Source organism: Hydra vulgaris, chromosome 10, assembly GCF_038396675.1.
Source record: "Hydra vulgaris chromosome 10, alternate assembly HydraT2T_AEP".
NCBI lineage: Eukaryota > Metazoa > Cnidaria > Hydrozoa > Anthoathecata > Hydridae > Hydra > Hydra vulgaris.
The window spans coordinates 41,010,646-41,032,500 of record NC_088929.1 but is presented as its reverse complement, the minus strand read 5'-3'; the positions used below and the strand labels follow the sequence as shown (position 1 = coordinate 41,032,500).

The 21,855-nt window shown below is 28.5% G+C and overlaps 1 protein-coding gene across 2 annotated transcripts in view; it reads left to right on the top strand.

Moving 5' to 3' along the window:
• The first annotated feature begins 3,730 nt into the window (after positions 1 to 3,730).
• The window catches only part of LOC136086603 (uncharacterized), a 115,279-nt gene continuing 97,154 nt past the window's right edge, over positions 3,731 to 21,855 (top strand). Inside the window, exons 1-2 of one of the 2 annotated variants that reach the window (XM_065808829.1) lie at positions 3,731 to 4,447; positions 4,526 to 4,654. The gene's annotated coding sequence lies outside the window, so the exon portion shown is untranslated. The remainder of the gene's footprint in view (positions 4,448 to 4,525; positions 4,655 to 21,855) is intronic. The other variant, XM_065808830.1, reaches the window with a different exon arrangement.

Below are 21,855 nucleotides of genomic sequence, written 5' to 3'. Positions count from 1 at the left end.
AAAGATTTTGTGTTACTGATGTTACTAAAAATTCAGAGAGGTCTTTGCAGTTAAAAATTTCATGTTTGGCATCAAAACTTGCTACAAAATGGTCTGCAACACGTATGATGGTGGAACGTTTTTTAAACAAAAATAAATGTTGGTAAGGTAGAGCTTTTCATCATCTGGAGGATTTCATGGGTGGCCCAAAAAAAACTTCGACGACTCGTCCTTTAAAACTAAAAAACGGATGATTGAAGACTTAGTAAAATCGCAAAGTGTAACTGAGTTGATCACCGCTGCTGAAGTAGCATGTCATATGTCGGGGCACAGAAATTAAGCTACTTTAATTAGAAAAAGTTTAAAATCATCAGAAAAAATAAAATCAAAAGGCTTTATTTTTGGAGGCAGGCAGTTAAATTGTGTGAGGCATTAGCTTATTATATTGACTCTAAATGTACAAGTCATTCTTATAAACAGAAGCAAAAGTGGTCTTTAAAGGCAGGGCATATATTATTTCCATCTTATTATAATCTATGCAAGTCAAAAAATTTATGTTATCCATTAGATGAACATATATCTATTACAGAAACACGTGCCGAAATTAACCTACAAGCCATACTTGATAAAACTACTGAACTCGTATTTAAAGCCCTGTGTGAAGTTCTTAAAAGTTTAACTTTTACTACGCCATTCACATTATTTAGCATATAGGGATATGATGGGAGCTCTGGTCACAGCACTTATAAACAGAGAATTATAAACTCTGATGCTACTGATCAGTTTCTGTTTGTATTTTCATTTGTTCTGTTGAGACTGAGTGGCGGCTAAAATATTATTTGGCAAAGTCCGCGACCTTCATCCACACTTTTTTGCCGACCATTTAAATTTATTTTTTCAAAAGAAACAAATTTATTTACTTGAACAGAAAATAACCAAGTTTTAAAAAAACCTCAACTTATTCCAACATCTATAAAATTCGGCGAGTCTCAAATTGCTGTTAAACATGACCTAGTACTCTCAATTATAAAGAAAAAAAAGTTTGCAATGCCTTGACTAACATAAGTTCCTAACAAAAACGTTTTATATGTGGTGCAACTCCAAAAATTATGAACGGTGAACTTAAAGAATTAGTTGTTAATATTGAGCACTATGGTATTGGTCTGTCTAATTTGCATGTGTGGATTCACTTTTTTGAATGCATGTTCCACATTAGTTATCATTTAGATATAAAAAAGTTGCAAGCTATAAGCGATGAAGATAAATCTATAGTCCAAAAACTTTCAGAAGATATCAAACAAAAATTTAAAAACTATATGGGTCTTATTGTAGACAAACCAAAACCTAGCTTTAGGAATTCAAATGATTAGAACACAGCTTGCAGTTTTTTTATGAAGCCAGAGTTAAGTGGTGAGATTACGGGTTTAGACGTCAATCTCATTAAAAATTTCAGTATTTTATTAAGAACACTTTCCTTAGGCTATGATATTAATTATTATGAGCTCGAAAAACTTTGTACTTAAACCAAAACTCTTTATCTTAATCTATACCCGTGGTACTCTGTGCCTGTTACTGTGCACAAAATACTTGTACATGGTACGGAAGTTATAAAAACATGTCTTCTTCCAATCGAGCAGCTATTGGAAGAGTCTCAAGAAGCCCGCATTAATGATTTTTGTCAATTCCGCGAGCATCATACAAGAAAAAACTCACGTTAATATTTCCACAAATATAGATTTACTCATTATGCTTTTGGTAACATCAGATCCTGTCATCAACTCATACAGAGAATTGTCAAGTAAGAAAACAAGTAAATCACCGTTAGAAGTTTTGAATTTATTTTGTCCCACCTGTATTACCTGTAATATAATATTCTTATTACTTATTTAACTTGTTTTATTAATAAAATTTAAAAATTCTTAAAACTATAAAAATACTTACATATAAACACTTACAACTTAAAAATAAACCAAAAATGTGTAACTAATCAAAATATTATCAATTACATTCTTTGAAATCAATTTGCAGAACAAAATAATTTTGTCCTCTTCGCTTACTTAAAGCGATTCACTATGCGTCGTTCACCCAAGGAACGAAGTTGTTGGTGCTATTAGCGTCAAATACTTCAAAGCAAAATTCGATCAACTATCTAATCACAGCGCATCATCTCCCGTGCAATTATGCACAAGCTAGCCCAGTTGATGTGCTTACGGAACACTACTCCGTGTTATTTAATGAACTTATTAACTTCCTGATTAACAAGTAACAACAGTAACAATAATAAAAAAAATAATAAAAATTATAATTACGACAGTAATAACAATTATAATAAAGAAATTAATAACAAAATTAGTAATAATAGTAATCAAAATTTTTATAAAATAGAAGATCAAAAAAATAAAGAAAAAGAAGTGGTAAAATAAAAACCAAGTGGAAAAAATAGTTCAAGATAACGAAGGAGAAGGAGAAGAAGTGGAAAAAAACCAAGAAGAACAAGTAGTTCAAAACAAAGATAGAGAAAAAGGGGAAGTAGTAAATGTAACGTATCAATATATTACAACAACGATGTAAATGATTCACCCATACACAAGTTTGATAAAAAAAAATTACAATTGCTAAATATAAAAGTATGACATAAGCATACAAAATATACATAAAAAGTAAATACAAAAAAATAAACCACAATTTGTATAATTTGCAAGTCCTAATATAAAGAAAAAGAACTGCATCAGTAACAACAAAGGAAAATAGAAAAATAATAATATAAGTCATAATCACTCGAGGTTGAGTAAAAATCTATTAAAAAACTTTTTGCAAACTTCTTTTGAAAAGAGATTTTTATTGACTTACATCCATTCAAATGATTTGTTCATTGGTGATATCTATCACTTTAAGCTGTAGAATAAATGTTTAACTATTATAAATTAGACTATTAATTGTTATAAAAATATCAATATAAAAAGAAATAAAGTAATTTTAGTACATTGCACCATAGAGCTAATGTAAAGTTCAATGCTAATTAAATAAAGAAAAAATATCCCACTTAGTTTACCTTATAATTAACATTACTTAAAAAAACTAGCTTTGATACTTTATAAATAGCAGGAGTAAAAACAACAAAAAGATTACGAATCTTTTTATTTCAAATTTCATTACCCGCTTTCATTAGCTGTATATTAAATGTTAGTTGCTACATGTTAATATCAACCCACTACTCACACTTGTTGTTTTTAAATCTTACCATTGCTTAAATGTTGCAAAAAAATTTTATTGTTTTAAATTTTAAGATAAAAAAATTCCTAGAAAATTTTTTTAAAACTTCCTCTCGAAAATGTTTTTTAATTTAAACGGCCTTTCCAATTGTTACGATTTAATTCAACAAATAGAGGGTTTACAATTTTGTACGAGAAAGGTTTCTATGTAGATCTGTTAATACATATAATGTTAATACAAACATCAATAATTTTTTGCTAAGGTGTTAATTCTTTTTACTTAAAAAAGTAATTATTTAAAATGAACTGATTGTTTAGATTTAAGTAAATAACTTAACTAAAAGAATAATTACCATGATGTATTAACAAAAAATGTTTCCATCAAAAACCAATTAAACTTGAAACGAGGCTAATTTAAAATTAGAAATATAAGAACATCAAAATAATTTAAAGTTGTCTTGGCATTAAAACAACAATTGAAAAAATGTAAATAAAAAATGCGTTTCGATAAATAAAAGTTCACAAAAATGATTTTTATTGAAAGATCTAAGATTTTAAATTGAATAAAGTAGCTAAAACGAAACTAGCTATTTGTTCAAATAACATTTGTTTAAAGAATTTGTAACATATTCAAAATTTCTGTCGCAAAGCCCTAAAGCATTCGGTTGGCTGTTTAACACATTTAACAGATTGCATCCTGCTACTGGTTTTAAAAAGCAAAGTTGTTTACAAGGTCAAATAAAACGAGACCGAGGCCACAGATAACAAGGCCAAGTCTACAGTTGAAAAGGTCAAGACCAAGACTAAAGACAACTGTTCCAAAGCCAATGGCACGCGTTATCAAGTCGACACCACGTGCTGCAATACAAGATCCCAGATCACATATAGCAGAAAAAGAAAAGCAGACCTTGATTAAGCCGAAAGTCAATTCAACAGTCAAATTATAATCAAATATTTATAAAGAAAAATTGAAATTTAATTAAATTGAAATTAAAAGTATTTAAATTGAAATGAAATATAATTAAATTAATTAGATTTAAAACTGTTATGCTAAAAAACAAAGAATTAAACGATGTTTTGATAGTTTAAAAAGATTAATATTAGTTGTATATTGTTAGCATCAAATGTAACATAATAGTCAAAAATATTTTTTTTTTAGTTTTTGATTTAGAAGCCCATTTAACTAGGAAAGTTACGCCACTATGTTCGCTGAACCTCCTTTCCTCTCTATTTAAATAACTACGCGTTTAACTTTGGTAAGATTATTATATTTTCAAAGTTAATCTATATAACAAGCGCATTTTTAACTATAAGTTTGTTATATTTCATTTTAGGGGTGGTCAGATCATTTTAGGGACGGTCAAATTAGGTGGTAAATGTTGTATGTCTATATATTGGTAATTGATATCAGAAAAATTAAATCTGGCCATAATTGGTCTCGAGGAGTGATTATAATTGCACAGGTAGGTGTGGACATGGGCTATTTAGACATTTTCGTGATTTTTTATTAATTTATGTATTTAATTTCTTTGATATTGTGAATATAAACAAAAATCGTTCAATAAAATTGAACTTTATTAACATATTTTCTCGTATTTAAAGAATCTAGGTGATGACTTACTTCATACATTAGTACATCAAGAGACCCTTGGCCTCCTCAGATTGGTTGATGTCTTTGACTTTTCCATGACTCTTCCATATTTTAGACACCTTAGTTACGTAGCTACAAAGCATTTTCGTCATAGGATCATAGTTTGATCTTAAGATGAAAATTCATTGTAAAATTTTAAGTTTCATAATATTGTCTCTCAGCGTTCAAAAGTTATGGCCGTAAAAAGTTTAAATTTCTCTCAGTTTTAGGGGTTACACATTTTATATGGTCATAATTTTTAAATTCTTAGAGATATTAATATGAAACTTAAAGTTTACTGAAGAATATAAGTCTTATTGTGGATAGTATAGAAAATATTTTATCAACTTGTTGTCCTCAGGTTTAGGGTGAGGGGAGATGAAATTTTGGGGCTTATTTGTTCCCAGCCTCTAAATCCTTATTTTTTCCCATCCTTTTTAATAGAATTTTCCATAACTTTTTACAATAACATTAAAAGTGCCATTAAAAAAAGATTTTAACAAGGTTTAAATGATTTAAACTGTTCTTTATGCGTCTTTAGTTTTTTAAACCAAAATCTGGATATCATTTATAATATAAAGTCAAGCACCTAATGCGCTCAGCTGAGCTCAGAAAATTGGGTTGTAAATTTTTATCTATATATGAGAGTGCATTTAAAGAAGATCACATGTGCGCTCTAATGCGGCCTAGTGCGCTCTAGTGTTTTTCGTCTTGTGTAAAGGTAAATGTTAAAAAAAAGTGTTGTCCATTTTAAGGGAATTTATTGAAAAACAATTTGAAAAAGAGCAACCTTAAAAAAAAAATTATATATCTTCTTCTTGTTTTAATATATGATGTAAATGGACTAATATAAACTTTTAAGAAATTAAAATGTTGTAAAGTTGTCTTGATGCCCTCATATTTTTTTTTTTTTTTTTTTTTTTTTTTTTTTTATACATGTTTTATTTTAGAACTACAAAGTAATTACAAGTTACCAATCACTGATTGGCAGTAAAGATATACAAATTTAAATCATAAATATAAAGTTCAAAATATACGTGGTAAATAAAAATATAGTTGCTTACAACTCCGAGACATGAATAAAATAAATATCAATTACAACAAGATAATAACGTGTAAGTAAAAATAATCCGAGAAATATTTCATTTCTAAATAGTTTTTTTACATTTTCACCAATATTTGTAAAATAAAATACTGCCATTTTTGTAGTAAAACTGATATACTGAGCCCAAAAATCACAGTAGGGAAAAACTTATATCAGTTTTAGAGTTCTGGGGGTCTCTATATTACCTTTACAAAAAGAAATTACTCTAACATAAAAGTTGATTTTGAAAGGTTTTGCTCTCCTCTGGCCCACTGTGTATTGTTTCCTGACCAATTTTAGTTAAAATTCAATAATTTTTTGTTTATAATTTTGTTATACTATTATCATTCATTACTACTAAAAGAATTAAAATATCAAAAAATGGAACACAGTACCTAGTAAAATCAAAATGCTTATACATAAAAAACAGGTGTCGTGTTGATGTCGTGTTGATGTCGTTTAAAAAAATTTGTAAAACTATTCTTAGTTTTTAGTACATCTTCATTTTACTTCATCTAAATGAATATTTATGATTAAGAAACATATACTGCAAAAACATCTTTATGAATAAGAAAAACATACTCCAAAATTTCAGTCAAAAAAGCTCTCTTAATCTCGAGATATCAGGTTTTGAAGTTGCGAAATAAATATAAAATTAAAAAGTAATGAAAAGAATGAATAAAGTTTTCCGATAAATAGCAATTATTAGCAAAAAATGAGACAAACAAAACAAGAAAAGTTTAAGTAAGGTAATATTTGTTTCATTTTATGCAAAATGTTGAGGAAAGGCGCCTATGATGGCATAGCGCCAATGATCGCATACCGGTCAAGTTTTCATAAATATTGGTTATGGCAAAAAAGTGATTAGACCAACATGTCTATACTGACTTTACATTAATTTTAGTAAAAGCATAAATTTTGCCTTTATAATCAACAAAAATCGATTTTGGGATGTGCTATTGTATTTTTAATCTCTTTAAATATTTAAGATTGTGATTTTATTATCAACTGTGCAGAAATGAAATTTTCATGCATTTTATTTCCAAGTTTTGTGCATTTAGTAGAATACTTATTTTAATTTTATCTTTTGAACAAGGCAGACATTTTAGGCAGGCTTGTTTAAATGAAAATGATGACTTCTTCCTATGATGGCATACTGACGAGTTAGGTGTTGCAATATTGACGAGTTGAGAAAACCTTTTTTCTTTCATAAAAACAACTTATTTTTTAGTGAAGTAAAAAGGAATTTTTACTTCACTAAAAAATTTTTGGTTTTAAAAACACATTAAACGCAATATCTCTTATGCGCATGCGCGAAACTCTCCACTGCTGTTGTGTAGCACGAAAGTGTTAATTAGGATGATTATGCGTAATTTCTGGCATTTCTTAGGGAAGACTCTAAGGTCAAATGAAATTGTCAAGTTACCCTCGATGCTAACCAGCTCCATCCTACCCTATGCCATCATAAGAGCAGTAGTTGTCTATGATGGCATACTTGTGCTTTTTTTTAAATAAAAATAACTAATATAAAATTAAAACTGGTAATAACTCTTAGGGTAAATATTGTTCTACGTGTAACAAAGAATGTATCCATATCAAAACTTTTGTTTATGGTCTACAGGACACTGAATAATGAAGCATCAAAGTTAAGTATGCCATCATAGGCGCCTTTCCCCTATATATTTTCTGAAAGAATGATAAAACTTACATCAAATCATATACTAAAAAATTCAAATTTTGTTAAAAAGTAAAGTATTTTTTGTATATAAGCCACCTGTTTTGTCGAAATTGTTTTTTAGTGTTTGAAGATGTGCGCAGTAATTTGAGTTTGCAATAAGTTTATAACTGTATCCATAGCGACACAATAAATTAGCAAACGTAATAGTTTTTGCATTTTAATTCTTTGTTTTTGTTAAATAAACTAGCGAGCATCATAGTTTCTGTTAAAGAGGCGTTAGTCAGTACTTGGTTTTTGCTTAATTGGCTTGTTTTTCCATAAAGTATTTTAAAATATTTACTAAATATGTTTAAATATGTGTGCACTCATAAATGAAACTACTATGAATCTTTAAACTTATTTTTTTTATTCTCTTGCGAAAGATTGAACTTAATTATTTTTAAATTTTTATTGAAAATTATCTAAACTTTTTTAGATTTTTTTCCATACAACTACTTAGTACTGTTCTAAACTTTATCGAACTCACCAATATTATAAAAGTCACCTTTAAATTACTTTTCAGAAATTTTTTTTAAAAGCAAGTTTTTTTGATATTAAGTTTTTGTTTTGTTTTTTGAAAAAATTACATTTTGTGACTTACGCTTTTTCAACTAAAACCAACATCTTGACAATTTCTGTGTTCAAATCCACCACCCAAGCATACAAGTTTTTTTTGGTTTTTTTCAATCTTTTTAAATATAAAACAAAATACGCGTGTAGTTTAAGCAAAAAAGGGTTTATAATTTTTTGAAAAACTCTTCCTCTGTAATGAAATACATGAATGTGTTAAATATATCAAAACTTAATTCGCTTCAAATATTAATATTTATGTATAAATATAAGAATAACTTGGTGCTAAAAGTATTTTCTGATATTTTTACATTGGCGTTTTCACAAAAATACAATCTTCGGTCAAATAGCAACCATAACTATCAATTGAGCAGAGTAAAATCTTAAGTGTCAAAATTCTCAATTATTAACTAAGGTCCGTCATTATGGAATCAATTAAAAAAATACCAATATAAAAGATTCGAAAAGCACTTCCTTTTTTAAACGACAAATGAAATTGCTTTTCCTAAACTTCTGATATATATGCGAGTATGTTTATATATGTGTGTGTAAGTATGTTTGTATATGTGTTTTTGTATGTGTATGTGTACATATGAGGATGTATTTATGAGTTTTTATTCTTCATCTAGTATTTTTCAGAAAAAATATTTTATTGCAAATTTATTAAAGTCATGTGGGCTTTAAATGTTATTAAATGTTATTGTAAATTAAGTTATTGAGTTTTATTCTTCACGTAGTATTTTCCAGAAAAAATATTTTATTGTAAATTTACTAAAACCATGTGGGCTTTAAATGTTATTGTAAAGAAGCTCTATGAAAAGATTGTGGTGACACCAGCCATCCGTATCTTCTTTGAGCCCCTGTCTGTTTTATATATATTCTTTGTGTAACGCAAAAGTTTTATTGTAATTTTATTATTTTATTTTTATATAAACAGCGAAAAAAAAAAAAAAAATTTTTAATAGTTATATTATACACATGTTTTAAACGATCGTTCCATACACGACCCGGAAACTAAATTAAATGACATATCACTATCAATTTATACTACTACTACTACTACTACTACTACTACTACTACTACTACTACTACTACTACTACTACTACTACTACTACTACTACTACTACTACTACTACTACTACTACTACTACTACTTGATACAAATTTTACTCAAGGTATATTTAAAAAAATTAAAAAAAATATTCCTTTAATAAAGTTCTATATAACGAAATAAATAAGATATGCCAATTTAAGTTTTTAATTAATTTATATAATCAAAAAGTTAGTTTAAACTCCATCAAAATATTGAAATTGTACTTTTAAATAATCGCAAAATTTTGAAAACAAAATACTAATTATGTATTCTGGTTTTTGATGCCTTTCCGACCGTTTCAGATAATTAACCGTGCATAATTTGTTTAATTTTTGCTGTAACTTGGTTTTAATTGTTATATATACCGTAAAATCACCTAAGTTCGGTCATAATGTAGCTTCAGTAATTTAAGGAAAAATATAAAAAAAACATGCAAAATTCAAATTTTACAAACTTTTTTTTTCTTGAATAATATTTTTTATTACTTCTTAAATATGAATCTATAAAAAAAAAATATATTGGGTTATTCCATATAAGATTGCCATAAATCAAAAATATTTAAACTGAATATTAGAAATAGATTTTTTTTTAAATTAAATAAACAGACACGATAGTGCATCTAAAAAAAATATCTCCACTTCGTCATTTTTTTTTATGCATGTGTAGAAGATGTTTAAAATTTGGTAGCTATTTTTGATATTTTATGATATAAAAAACATGGATTTCTTAACATGGAGTTAGATTAGATTTGATTAAAATTTATTAGAACAGTGGTACATTTTCTAAAGGACACGCAGGTCCATAAAATATGAAGGATTCTGACAACATGCCCTACAATCACATAATACATATGCAAAATTCTATAATTTACAAAATATATATATATTACAATTATATATAAGACCACAGTTATAAAACAAAATCTAGTTAGCCGAAAGAGTATTTTTCAAAGTCGATAGAATTAGTTTTAATTTTGAAGCTCATGATATTTTTGGCGTTCACAACGTCAGACGGCATGTTATTCCAAATATTAACAACCCTGAGTGAGAAAGAGTATTTACGGACATCGAGTTTACATTTTAATTTGCGTTATTTATCTCCTTGAGTGTCAATATAGTTGTTAATTAAAAAAAAACTTGATTTATTTAGGCAAACTAAATGGTTCAGAATTTTGTGACATGTAATCATATCTTATATGTAATCATATCTTACTTAAGGCAATGAATTTCTAGTAGTTCCAAACCAAGAGTTCTAAGTCTATTTTTATATGAAAAATTATTTAGGTTAGCAATTCTCTTGGTAAAACGTCTTTGCGCTTTTTCCATTGTTTTGTTCATTTCAGTGCGGTTTGGCGACCAAACCGGAGAGCAATATTCTTATATATATAAATCTTATAGAACGGTCTTATATAGATAGTGTAGGCCTTTACAATAACACGTAGATCAGAAATTTCTAAAAACAACTAAAACTTTTTTCTTTCATAAAGATAGAGATAAAGTTTATAAATGGCAACAGCAAGATCGTAACTGTAATCGGCATCCTTAAATGAACTATATTGCTTGATATCGTCAACCAGAACCCTTTGATATCTGTTGGAAAAAAATACTGATATCCAATGAAGCAGGTTATATATTATGCCGTGCATTGCAAGTTTTTTTAAAAGTTTTGGATAAGGTACAGAGTCAAATGCTTTTTGCAAATCAATGTACACCTCGTAATTAAATTGGTCTCTAAAGCTTTATTCCAGTCATTAGTTGACTCTAAAAGATTTGTGCACGTAGATCTTTTGGATAAAAAGCCGTGTTGATTAGGTGTTATTCGATTATTTTTATTAAGATAATCAGCAATACTTGAACTAACAATGCTTTCCATGGCTCGACAGCAAGTACATGTGAGGGATATAGGTCTATAATTGTTAGTATCTGAAGTAAATACTTTTTTAAAATTAGTGGGAAACCAAAGCTTGAAGCTACTGTTTTGGTAACGAGCTTGACGAAAAACTTGATTAAAATATATATGAAAGCGGAACACATATTATATGTGCTAACTGTTTTAAAAGTATATTTGATATACCGTCAAGTCCAAATGATGTGCTAGGTTTTAGGTTTTTTTAGTTTTTGATGAACTATCTTTGCTGAAAAATCTACGAAATCCATCTTAATATGTTCACTAACAAAAGTATTTATTTCAGGCAAATTTCCGTCATCTACGGTAAAAACACTTCCGCGATTTCAACATTGTTAGTGGTAAAGTTGCTATTGGTTTTAAGAGGATATATTTTTTTGAGGTTGTTTAGATTTTTATTTACGTAACTAAAAAACTTACTTGAGTTATTTTCTTTGACCAGTTTTAGTTCTTTATTTTTGTCGTGTGTGGATAAGGCTTTTTATATCTTGATGCATATTGGATATATGCTTATTTGTGCAAGGTGGTCACAGTGATCGACCATCTTTTCCACAAAAAATGATTTGCGAATTAGCATTTTATAAATATACTTTGGATAAGTACGACTTTTTTTTTATGGTATATTGTTCTGATTCAATACCTTTCAGAAGATGGTCGGAAAAGATGTTCCAATACTCTTCAGTTGAAAAAACAAAAGAAAAGTTAAAGTCCCAAATTATTTTTGATAAGTGAGAAATAAAACCAATTACATCTGTATTATTAAAATCGTAAAAAGATTCAGAGTTTGTTTCGGGCTGGTATTATTCAAAGGTGTTTATATAAAAAAGGACTGAGTTATGATCGCTTCTACTAAATGGATACTCAACAGCAATATTACTTAATAGGGAAATGATATTTGAAAGAACAAGATCAAGAATATTATATTCTTGAGTGAGCTCCAGTACATATTGGTACTTACCAAGACTGTTTACTACAGTTAAAAAAGTTTATGACATTTCTCATTTGGCGAAACGTAGTTAACCCAATCAAATTTTAGTAAGGTGAAATCTTCAACATTGACAAATTGAGGAACAGATTCACAGCGGTTGCTAATTATTGAAATCATTAATTCAAAATAGATATAATCATCAAGAGAATAGGACAGTGGACGGTAAAAAGTAGTTGAGCGGAGTTTACTAGACCCGAAAATTAAATCAACACAAATGATGTCAATATCTATGTCAGTTTGGAGGGTTTAACGTCATTTCAGCAGTATATGGCTACACCACCGCCAATTTGTATCCGGTCATTACGATAAGTAGAATAATTCTTTGGACAAACCATGGGGTTCGGGAGTTTACCATTGAAAAAGTTTCATAAACGCAAATTAAGTTGTGTTAAACGTTTTATATTTTTTTTTTTAATTTTTAATTCTCAGAAAAAACATTAGTGATAAAATAAGTTATAAATTTGTTAATAAGTGATATTATTATTATCTCAACTATTAGTTGGTATGTTACTAAAACGAAAAAAGGTGTTTTTCACCGCCACGACCGCAACTGTTATAACTAATATATAATTTTAGTTTTTTTACACAACCAAAATTTGTCTGGAAAAAAGTAAAATGCAATTTCTTTTTCGTCACGACCGCGACATAATGGGTGTTTCAATGTTTAAATGCATTGTATAGATGTTCAAATGCGTCAAGGAAAAAGATTTAATTCGAAAAACTTTAAAACACATGTTATAAATAGCAACCAGACAATCTCTAATGGACTTATTATAAAAGGACAAAAATAGACTTCGACAAAGCACTAATTGCAACAATTTTAATTACAACTATCAAAAATGAATTGTCTATAAAAAATGTTTGTCTTTCTAGACAATCATTTTAAAAACGGACACTAAATGAACAATCTCGATATTTTAATGAGGTATAGAAGATCTATTTAATATATAATTTGGACTTATAACGAGTAATTAAATTTTCACTGCAGCATCGTTTCAAAAACTGAAAACGAGCACAAAATTAAAAATACAATTTTTCTAACAGAAGTTCATTTTTTAATTTTTTGTCCAGCGTGTGCTGTTGATTAAAAAGTTAATGTCTATTTAAAAACCTCAAAATGGACTATTTTGTGCTCAATTGAAGTTCATTAATTACTCAGTTCAGTTGTTTTTCAATTCTCAGTGAATGTGCGTGAAAATTTATTTTTAAAATGCCCTCTCCAGTTTGGGATTACTTCAAAAAAGTTGAAGGTAAGTTTATCATTTAAAAAATTTTCCTTAGTCACTAAAATCTTTATCACCTTCAATAAAATTATTTTAAAAATATGTGATCAAGGAGTAGTCCTTTATAAAATGTGGATTAGTAAGTAGAAGATTCCAATAGGTGTTAAAATTTATTTAGGTTTGTGAATAAAACAATAGTGAAAAAGAAAAATGTTTTTTACTTTCATTTTATTGATGAATATGTACGCAAGTTTTAAACAATAATTATTCATGGGCAATGATCGTCATTTGGAGTTTTGATGTCATTTCAATATTTTTTTAATATTATAAATTTACTACATAACAATCTTCAAATAATACGGTAATGAAAGATTTCTGGTTTTATGAAATCAAGTAAATTTAGACAAAATCATAGACACCAAATAGACACAAAATTATGCTTTGTAGACTTATGAAGTGAAAATTATTTTTTAACTGAGCAATCTTAGGACACCATCAAAAATTTGATAGACACAACAAGGACAAAAAATTAAACATTTGTTGTGTCCATTACAACATACAGAATTGTCTATGTCTGTGTTGTAAGTCTATCCATAGACTAGTCTGGTTACTAGTTATAAAGTGTAATTTAAACAATTGATATAACTGCGTATTTAAAGATAATGAACTAATTTAAATATAACTTATTTGACATATTCTACATAAAAATACATGAAACATATAAATATTAAAACAATGCCTAAATCGCATAAACAAGTTTGTAAAGATTATAGAGAAAAAAAGAAATAGAAAAAGAACGAAGTAATAGTCGTCGTCAACAATCAACGCCAGACCAAGAATTGAAAAATAAGGAGCATGCTAAATTACGACAGCTTAAACACAGAGATCTTCAAAAAGCTCAAGGTACCATTGATATTCCTTGTTCTTCTTCTAGTTAAATGGAAGAAACCGTCTATCATTCAATTTCGTCAGAAGCCCATGCTATGAACTGCGTTAAATTGGCTTTACCAAAGTCGCCAGGAAATACAGATTATGTTATTAAACAGTTAGCAATCAAAATGAACATCTCTTTACCAAGTGTATCAAAACCGCATCTGTTTAGAGTATTCAATTAAGTCTAGAGTATTCAATCAAGTACTAGAGTTTTACAATCGCGAAGAAATATCTCGAAGGACTCCAGGTATGAAAGATTTTATAAAAAATAATGGTGAAAATTTTCAAAAACGTTACATGTTACTTAAATTAAGGGAATGTTATTCCCTGTACGCTGAAAAATTTGGTAGAGAGAAATTTTCCAAATGTTGTGCACTTCATCCAGCTCAAATACTCACATATTCAGAGACGCCTCTTGAAAACTGCTGTTGTCTAATTCATGAAAGTTTTATTAATGAAAGGAACGCTTTATCTTCAAACCTTAATTTTGAACCTTTTAACACAAACTGGGTAAACAAATGGATTCTTTGCAGTCCTCTCACTCCAGATTGCCTCTTACAGTCATGTAGTTTTTGTGCTAAGTGTCCTAAAAACCGAACTATTTAAAGAGCAAAACAAAGAATGCATTGAAGTCTGTTACATCCCAGTTTGAAAAAGACGTCAAGCCGTTGTTATAAATTGGTTGAATTTTTGTCTCGAAGCAAGTTAACTAAATTCCAACGGTGTTCCAACGTCGTCATAATGGTGTTGTTCTAACGTTTATTTATCAAACGCTGGAACACCGTCGGAAAAACGATAGGGAAGACCGGGGCTAGTTGGCTCGGTTTTTACTCTGTGAGCTCTGTAGCCCTAACAGTAAATTTTTTTGAAAATGTTAAAGTGCAGTCTTAAAAAATATGAATTAGGGTAACTTATAAAATTTGCATTCATTTACAAAAAAAAGTTCTTGGGGCCTTTCCAGGCCCTCAAAAAAAAAAATTTGCTTTAACTTACCCCACCGCGGGGTAAGTTGGCGCAAACTATAAAAATGATTATTAATGCACTATTAAGTGCAAAATTAATAGAAATTTTTTTACTATTAATTTTTGGAACAATTTTATCTTAAAATTAAAATTACTTTTAGATGGTACCAAATATTAGTCCGTATAAAAGCCAAAACAGTAGCCCACTTTTTTTCTGTAAAAAAAACCTAAATAAAAATATTTTTTTAAATTTTTTTGTAAGAATAAATTTTTTCAATATTGTTAAAAACAAAAAAAATAATTTTTTCAAAAGTATATATTTTTTTTCCATAATTAATGCTATGAGCCAACTTACCCCGTGAAAATTTTGCCAACTTACCCCGTGAAAATTTTGCCAACTTACCCCGAAAGCTTTTTTTTTCAAAAAACAGTCTATAGATCCTGAAAAACGGCAGCTTTGAAAAAAAAGTCTGAGTGGATATAGTAAACCAATTGTGACTGGAACTTTTACAATAACTTTTTTTTCATACGACTAAATCAATAACTTTTTTTTCATACGAAATCTAAATATATCCCATGCGCATGCGCGAATCCTGACAATACTACAGTGAATGATGAAATGGCCAATAAGAAAGTTTCTGTGTAATTTTTGCCACTTTCTGATAAAAGGCTCAGACGATAAACGCAGTTCGTCAACTTACCCCTGTGGCCAACAAGCCCCGGTCTCCCCTATCATCTAACGTCTTGAATGTTAACATTAAAACGATGTTGGAACAACGTTGATTGCTTAACGTAAAACCAACGTTAGTCTGATTAACGTTGGAACAACTTTGGAACAACGTTGCTTTTTTATAATCTTTTCATTCACTTGATGGTATTGTGGTTTATCCTCCGCTAGGTAATTGCTTTGTGGAGGCCACATTACCAAGGCCCGAAAAGACAAATTCAGCTCCTTAAGGAGCGTCATCGCCTGCTCTACGGACCAAGAGTAAAGTGAGTTTGGAAAGAACGATGGTATATTAGAGCGAAAGTTAGAAGAAGTTGTGTTAAAAAGATAATATAGAGAAAGCAGACAGGAATTGCACACGATGTTAGAAAGTGCAATAGTACTATTAGTCGAACCAACTAAGACTTAAAGAGTTCACTTGATATGATCTGGTTTTGTAGTTTAGTAGTTTATCCTCCGCCAGCTAATTGCCTTGTGGAAGCCACATTACTAAGGCCCGCAGAGACTAGTTCAGCTCCTAAAGGAGTGTCGTAACCCGCTTTTAGGACCGAGAGTAAAGTGAGTTTGGGAAGAGCGAAGATATGTTAGAGTAAAAGACAGAAGTAGTCGAGTTAGAAAGATAACATAAAGAAAGCGGACGGGATTGCACACGATATTTTTAAGAAAAACAAGGTGTTTTTTTTTAAAGAAAAACAAATTTTTATTAAAACAATTTAAAAAATTACAGGACTTTTACACAAAATTTATGTTACGAACACTATAGGTAACAGTTAAATGTTAAAATAATATATCATAAAATAAGGGCTGGCTGTGGTTGTCTAATCATATATAACAAAAATTTTGCTGTATAACATAAAAAAATTTGTAGAGAAGAGGAAATCTTTACTAAACGTGCAGATCTTGCTACGAGCCGTTGTTTTATTTTAGCTCATATATTTAGTTTCAGATTTCCATTCTCTACTAGGCAAAAAACGTACTTAATACAAAAATATTGTCAGAAAATGTCAGCTGTGTTTCTACGGACATGATAATTATATTTTAAAGAAATATTTCTGATGTTCCTGATTATTACCCACATCACTGCTATTGGGTCAATTTTTGTGTTGCTAAACATATGGTGGCATCTGCTGTTCCATATTGCACTCATGATGGTTTGAGTGGGTGTCAAAAGAACTGCAAAGTAGTGTTTTTCTACAATAAGTTTGCTGTTTCAATCGAGAAAATCAAATTTATCGAAGAAAAATTGTTTTGAGATGTCAAGGAGTTATGTACATAATTAAAATACTCCCATATTTCAACAGAAGGAGGATAGTAGGCAAAGATATAAATGTTGTCCTCAATTTTACCACAAGTTTTGCATTTATTATTTTTAACGATCTGTTGCCTTGTGCTTTTGGCTTGCAAGGCCGTAGAAGATAGACTGTTGGGTAAAAAACGAAAGAGGATATTTTGTGTTGGGAAGTGAATTTTTTTTTCCAAATTTGAATCCACGGCATTGTTATTTTTGTTGAACTGTTCCATAAAAGTTCTGCTGGCACGACTGTCTTTTTGTTTTTTGCTACTTCTTAGTAAAATTTTTTTGTTGATTTTAAGGGGATGTTAAACAGGGTCCCGTTTTTGTCTAATATTTCAATTGTTGTTTTGTAGTACTGAGACATTTTGTTATCCCAGTGTTTTGTAAAAGTGTTTTGCCTTTAAAAATTCCAGCTTTGGTTTTGGTTCGTTAATTTTATAAGTGGACTTGTCAAACTTTGAAAACTTTGAAAAGCAGTAATAATCGTTAGTTTTATCCTCTCCGCATTCTTTCAGTTGAAAGAGTGTTTTGAGGTGAAGTGCAAGACTTTGCTCCTTCGGTGGTAAAGTTCCGAGACCCCCAATTTTGACGGGTAAAAAATGTGTCTCCTCTTGACCGGATTGAAATTGGTCTTTTGCCACTGATTTTTGAAAATGGCTCTTTGCAAACGTTCTACTACCCATTCGGGAATGGGCAGCACGTTTGCCAGAAACCACACTTTTGACATTGCTAGCGTATTTATCGACGTCTTTTCCCTAAGTGACAAAGTATGTAGTCCTAGAAACTTGAGTTTTTTCTCTACTTTTTATTTTTTTTTTATTTATTAAACTTTTATTTCGCTGATTAAACAATATTACAATTTTTCATATAAAATAAATAACATCGTAAACATAAAAAACCTTTATAAAAAACGTTTTTAATCTTTTTAATTTATAATATATATATACTGTTATAATCAGTCAGGGACTCAAAGAAGGTAAGGATAATGCGTTTATCATCACAACCTTTTCGTAGAGCCCCTTTAGTCACTATTGAAATAAAAATAAAAAAACACTTTAATTTTTAAAGAAAAATAAAAAATTTAATAAAATTAAAACACATAAGAAGAAAAAAATAAAAAATAAATAAAAAGAAAAAATACAAAAAAATCTGAAAACAAATACTGTAAACTATAGTATATATGTCAATATATATACTTTGTTTAGAGTTACTAGCCAGTTGAAATCGGTAGTATTTTCTCTGAGATTGATTTTTTGGAGAATTTGCAGTAGAAACGTACAATCGACTTTGTCAAACGCCTTTTCTTGGTCTATAGATAAAATGACTCTAGGAAGATTTTTAAATTCTGCGTATTTTATAAGATCACAGATTAAATGTAAATTTGAGAATATTGTTCTACCTGGGATTCCGCATATTTGATTTGGTTCTATAATTCTCCCAATCACTTTTGCAAGTCTAAGGGCCAGCGCTTTTGTGATTATTTTGTAATCAGCGGCGATTAAGGATATGGGCCTCCAATTTTTGCATTCAGTAAGATCTCCTTGTTTTAGAACTAGTGAAATTACTGATTTTTTCATTGAGTGGCTGGTTTGCTTCTCTACAAAAAGTATTTCAAAAGCAAGTTCTTCAAAATCTTTTTCTAAAATATGCCAAAAAGTTTTGTAAAATTCAGTTGGAAGTCCGTCGTAGCCCGGAGATTTTCCGTTTTCAAATTTAAAAAGGGCTTCTTTTAGTTCCGCACCGGTTAGGCGGGTGTTTAAAATTCGGTTTTCATCATCACTTAGACGTTTAGTGATGTGGACAAGACATAGTTTTGGCTGTCTTTTCATAATTTAGTTTTGGTGTAAATGTTTTTATAATATGAGACCAGAGAATTGAGTATTTCACCAGGTTCACTTGTTAATGTGCCGTCATTCTTGCGAATTTTGGTAATTGATTTGCTCCGCTGTTGAGTTTTTTCCAAATTATACAAAATTTTGAAGGTTTTTCTCCTTCTTCGATTAGTTTTTGTTTTGTGCGAATAAACGCTCCGGGAAACTGGAGCGTTTTTTTGAGAAGAGCATCGCGTTTTTCTTTGATGCTATCTAAACTTGGGTTAGCGTTTTGTCGCCCTCGTTGGATTTCGTTTTCAATCCTTTTGATTTGTTTTTTTGTTTTTCGCACTTTCCTGTATCGATATGTGTTGTAATTCAGCCCTAACCTTTCTCATAGAAACTAACCTTTCTTATAGAAACTAACCTTTCTTATAGAAACTAACCTTTCTTATAGAAACTAACCTTTCTTATAGAAACTAACCTTTCTCATAGAAACTAACCTTTCTTATAGAAACTAACCTTTCTCATAGAAACTAACCTTTCTCATAGAAACTAACCTTTCTTATAGAAATTAGCTTCTAAATTTCTTGCCCGGTGGCTTTTTATGAGTAATCTTCATTCCATGCTTTATATAAGGTTACTTTCTATATATATATGTTTGTGTGCCACAAAATTTGAAATCAATTTTTGAAACCTTTTTTCTCAACCAATTTTGCTCAAATTGTGCACACTTAATCATTTTCGATGACAATACAAAGAAATGGAAAAATTTGACCAAAAAAAGTTAATTAAGTTAACAAAAATTTAATTTGTATTTCCCCATAAGAACACTGAATTAATAAAAAAAAAATTTAAAAACGTAACAGTAATTTTTCCTTCTACAAAAGATAACAATAAAAGAATTTCTAGGCCCAATAGAATTCTGCTTGCACAAAGCATGGATTTGAAAAAAGAATTTTTTTTTTGATTTACTAGTTCATTAATAAATCTTTTTATTTTTAAAATTGGCTAATATCGCTCGTGGTTTTGTTATTCTTTTTTTTTTTTAATATACAGTGTTCGTTTTTATAATACACCTTTTCTTTTTTAAATTGGCTAAGATTACTTGTGGGTTTGTATTTTTTTTTATTAAAATCGTTTAAAAAAACCAAAAACTAAAAAAAAATAAAAATTTTTTGTTATTTTTAGTTTCTACAAGAAACTAGAAATAATAAAAATTTTCCATTTAAATAAATAAAAATATATTATGTATTAAAACAGCTGAATTAAATGTCATAAAAATTTAACGCTGCATTTTTATTGAACTATTAAATAGTTTAATAATGGGTATTTAAAAAATCCATCATTGCATTATTTATTTGTTAATACAATATTATGTGAAATATTATATATGTTAAAAATTTTTACCATATATTATATGGTAAAAATTTTATATATTTGTATATTTATATAACTTTGTATATTTGACATTACTTATATGATGTAATGATATAAGTAATGTCAAATATACAAAGTATACAAAAAAATAACAATAATTTAAACAACTTTTGAAAATGAAATAAAGTTTTAGTAACTTTTATTTATCATTAAAAAGATAAAAAGTTTGATATACAATTCGATTGTAGAAAATGAACAAATAATGTAATAAATACTAGTTCTAAACTAGAAATTACCTAACAAGCTTTCTTATAACTTGTGTAATGTGTTTTTTTTAATATAGTAATATAATATAATAATAGTAAAGTTATAATATAATAATAGTAAAGATAATAATTAGCTTTCTTTTACAATACGTAATTACATAATGTAGTTAAATTATTAATGTAATCTTAAATTTTTCATTAATTTGTTAGTTAACTGATATAAATATATAAAAAGTTAAAAAAAAAAAAAGTTGATTGGTATAAATTTCAAATTCTTAAAATTAAATTTACTTATAAAAACTTTATGACATGCTATTCCTACAATATTATAACTGAAACTGACTCTCACAAATTTGAGTCTCAAGCCACGAAAAAGATAAAAAAAATTAATTTTTTTTATGTTTTTGTATTAGGTTATTTTTATTTCTTTTTTATTGTTATTCACCTCACATTACTACCAAGGACATGGTAGGAATCAAACTTAGAACTTCTCATTTATGAAGCAACCGCTTTGCCATTACACCACTAACGCATAATTAAGTTTTTATTTTGTTTTTTCAGTTTTTTAATTATTTAATTTATTATTAGTTGTTATTTTCAATATGTTATTTTCAATACTTGGCAGTACAAAGTGTTTCCTCTGAAACCTAAATTAAAAATTGTTTTTAGGTATAGAAAAATATATCCTACAAAAACAGCAACAGAACATCTAAATTTCACACAAGAATTTAGTCATAATAAACATAATATTGATTTCAATCAATTACATACTCAGTCATTATTTAATTTTTAAAATGAATCACAATCTCATATTTCCCTAATTTCAGAGGTGAAACAAAGAACCAATTTTGACTTCAATAATTGCAATTAAAAATAACTTTTTTTATGTTAATTTTTTATGTTAATTTTATTAACTTTTTTTCATGTTAATTTACCTCCTCAAGACCTGAAAGCTACTGCAGTTGAGGATACTACTTTTTTTGTAAATTGTGGTTATAACCCCCTCTCAACTCTATAACTCCGAAACACAAAAATATTTTAATAAAATACATGTCAAAATACATTTGTGTATAGTTTTT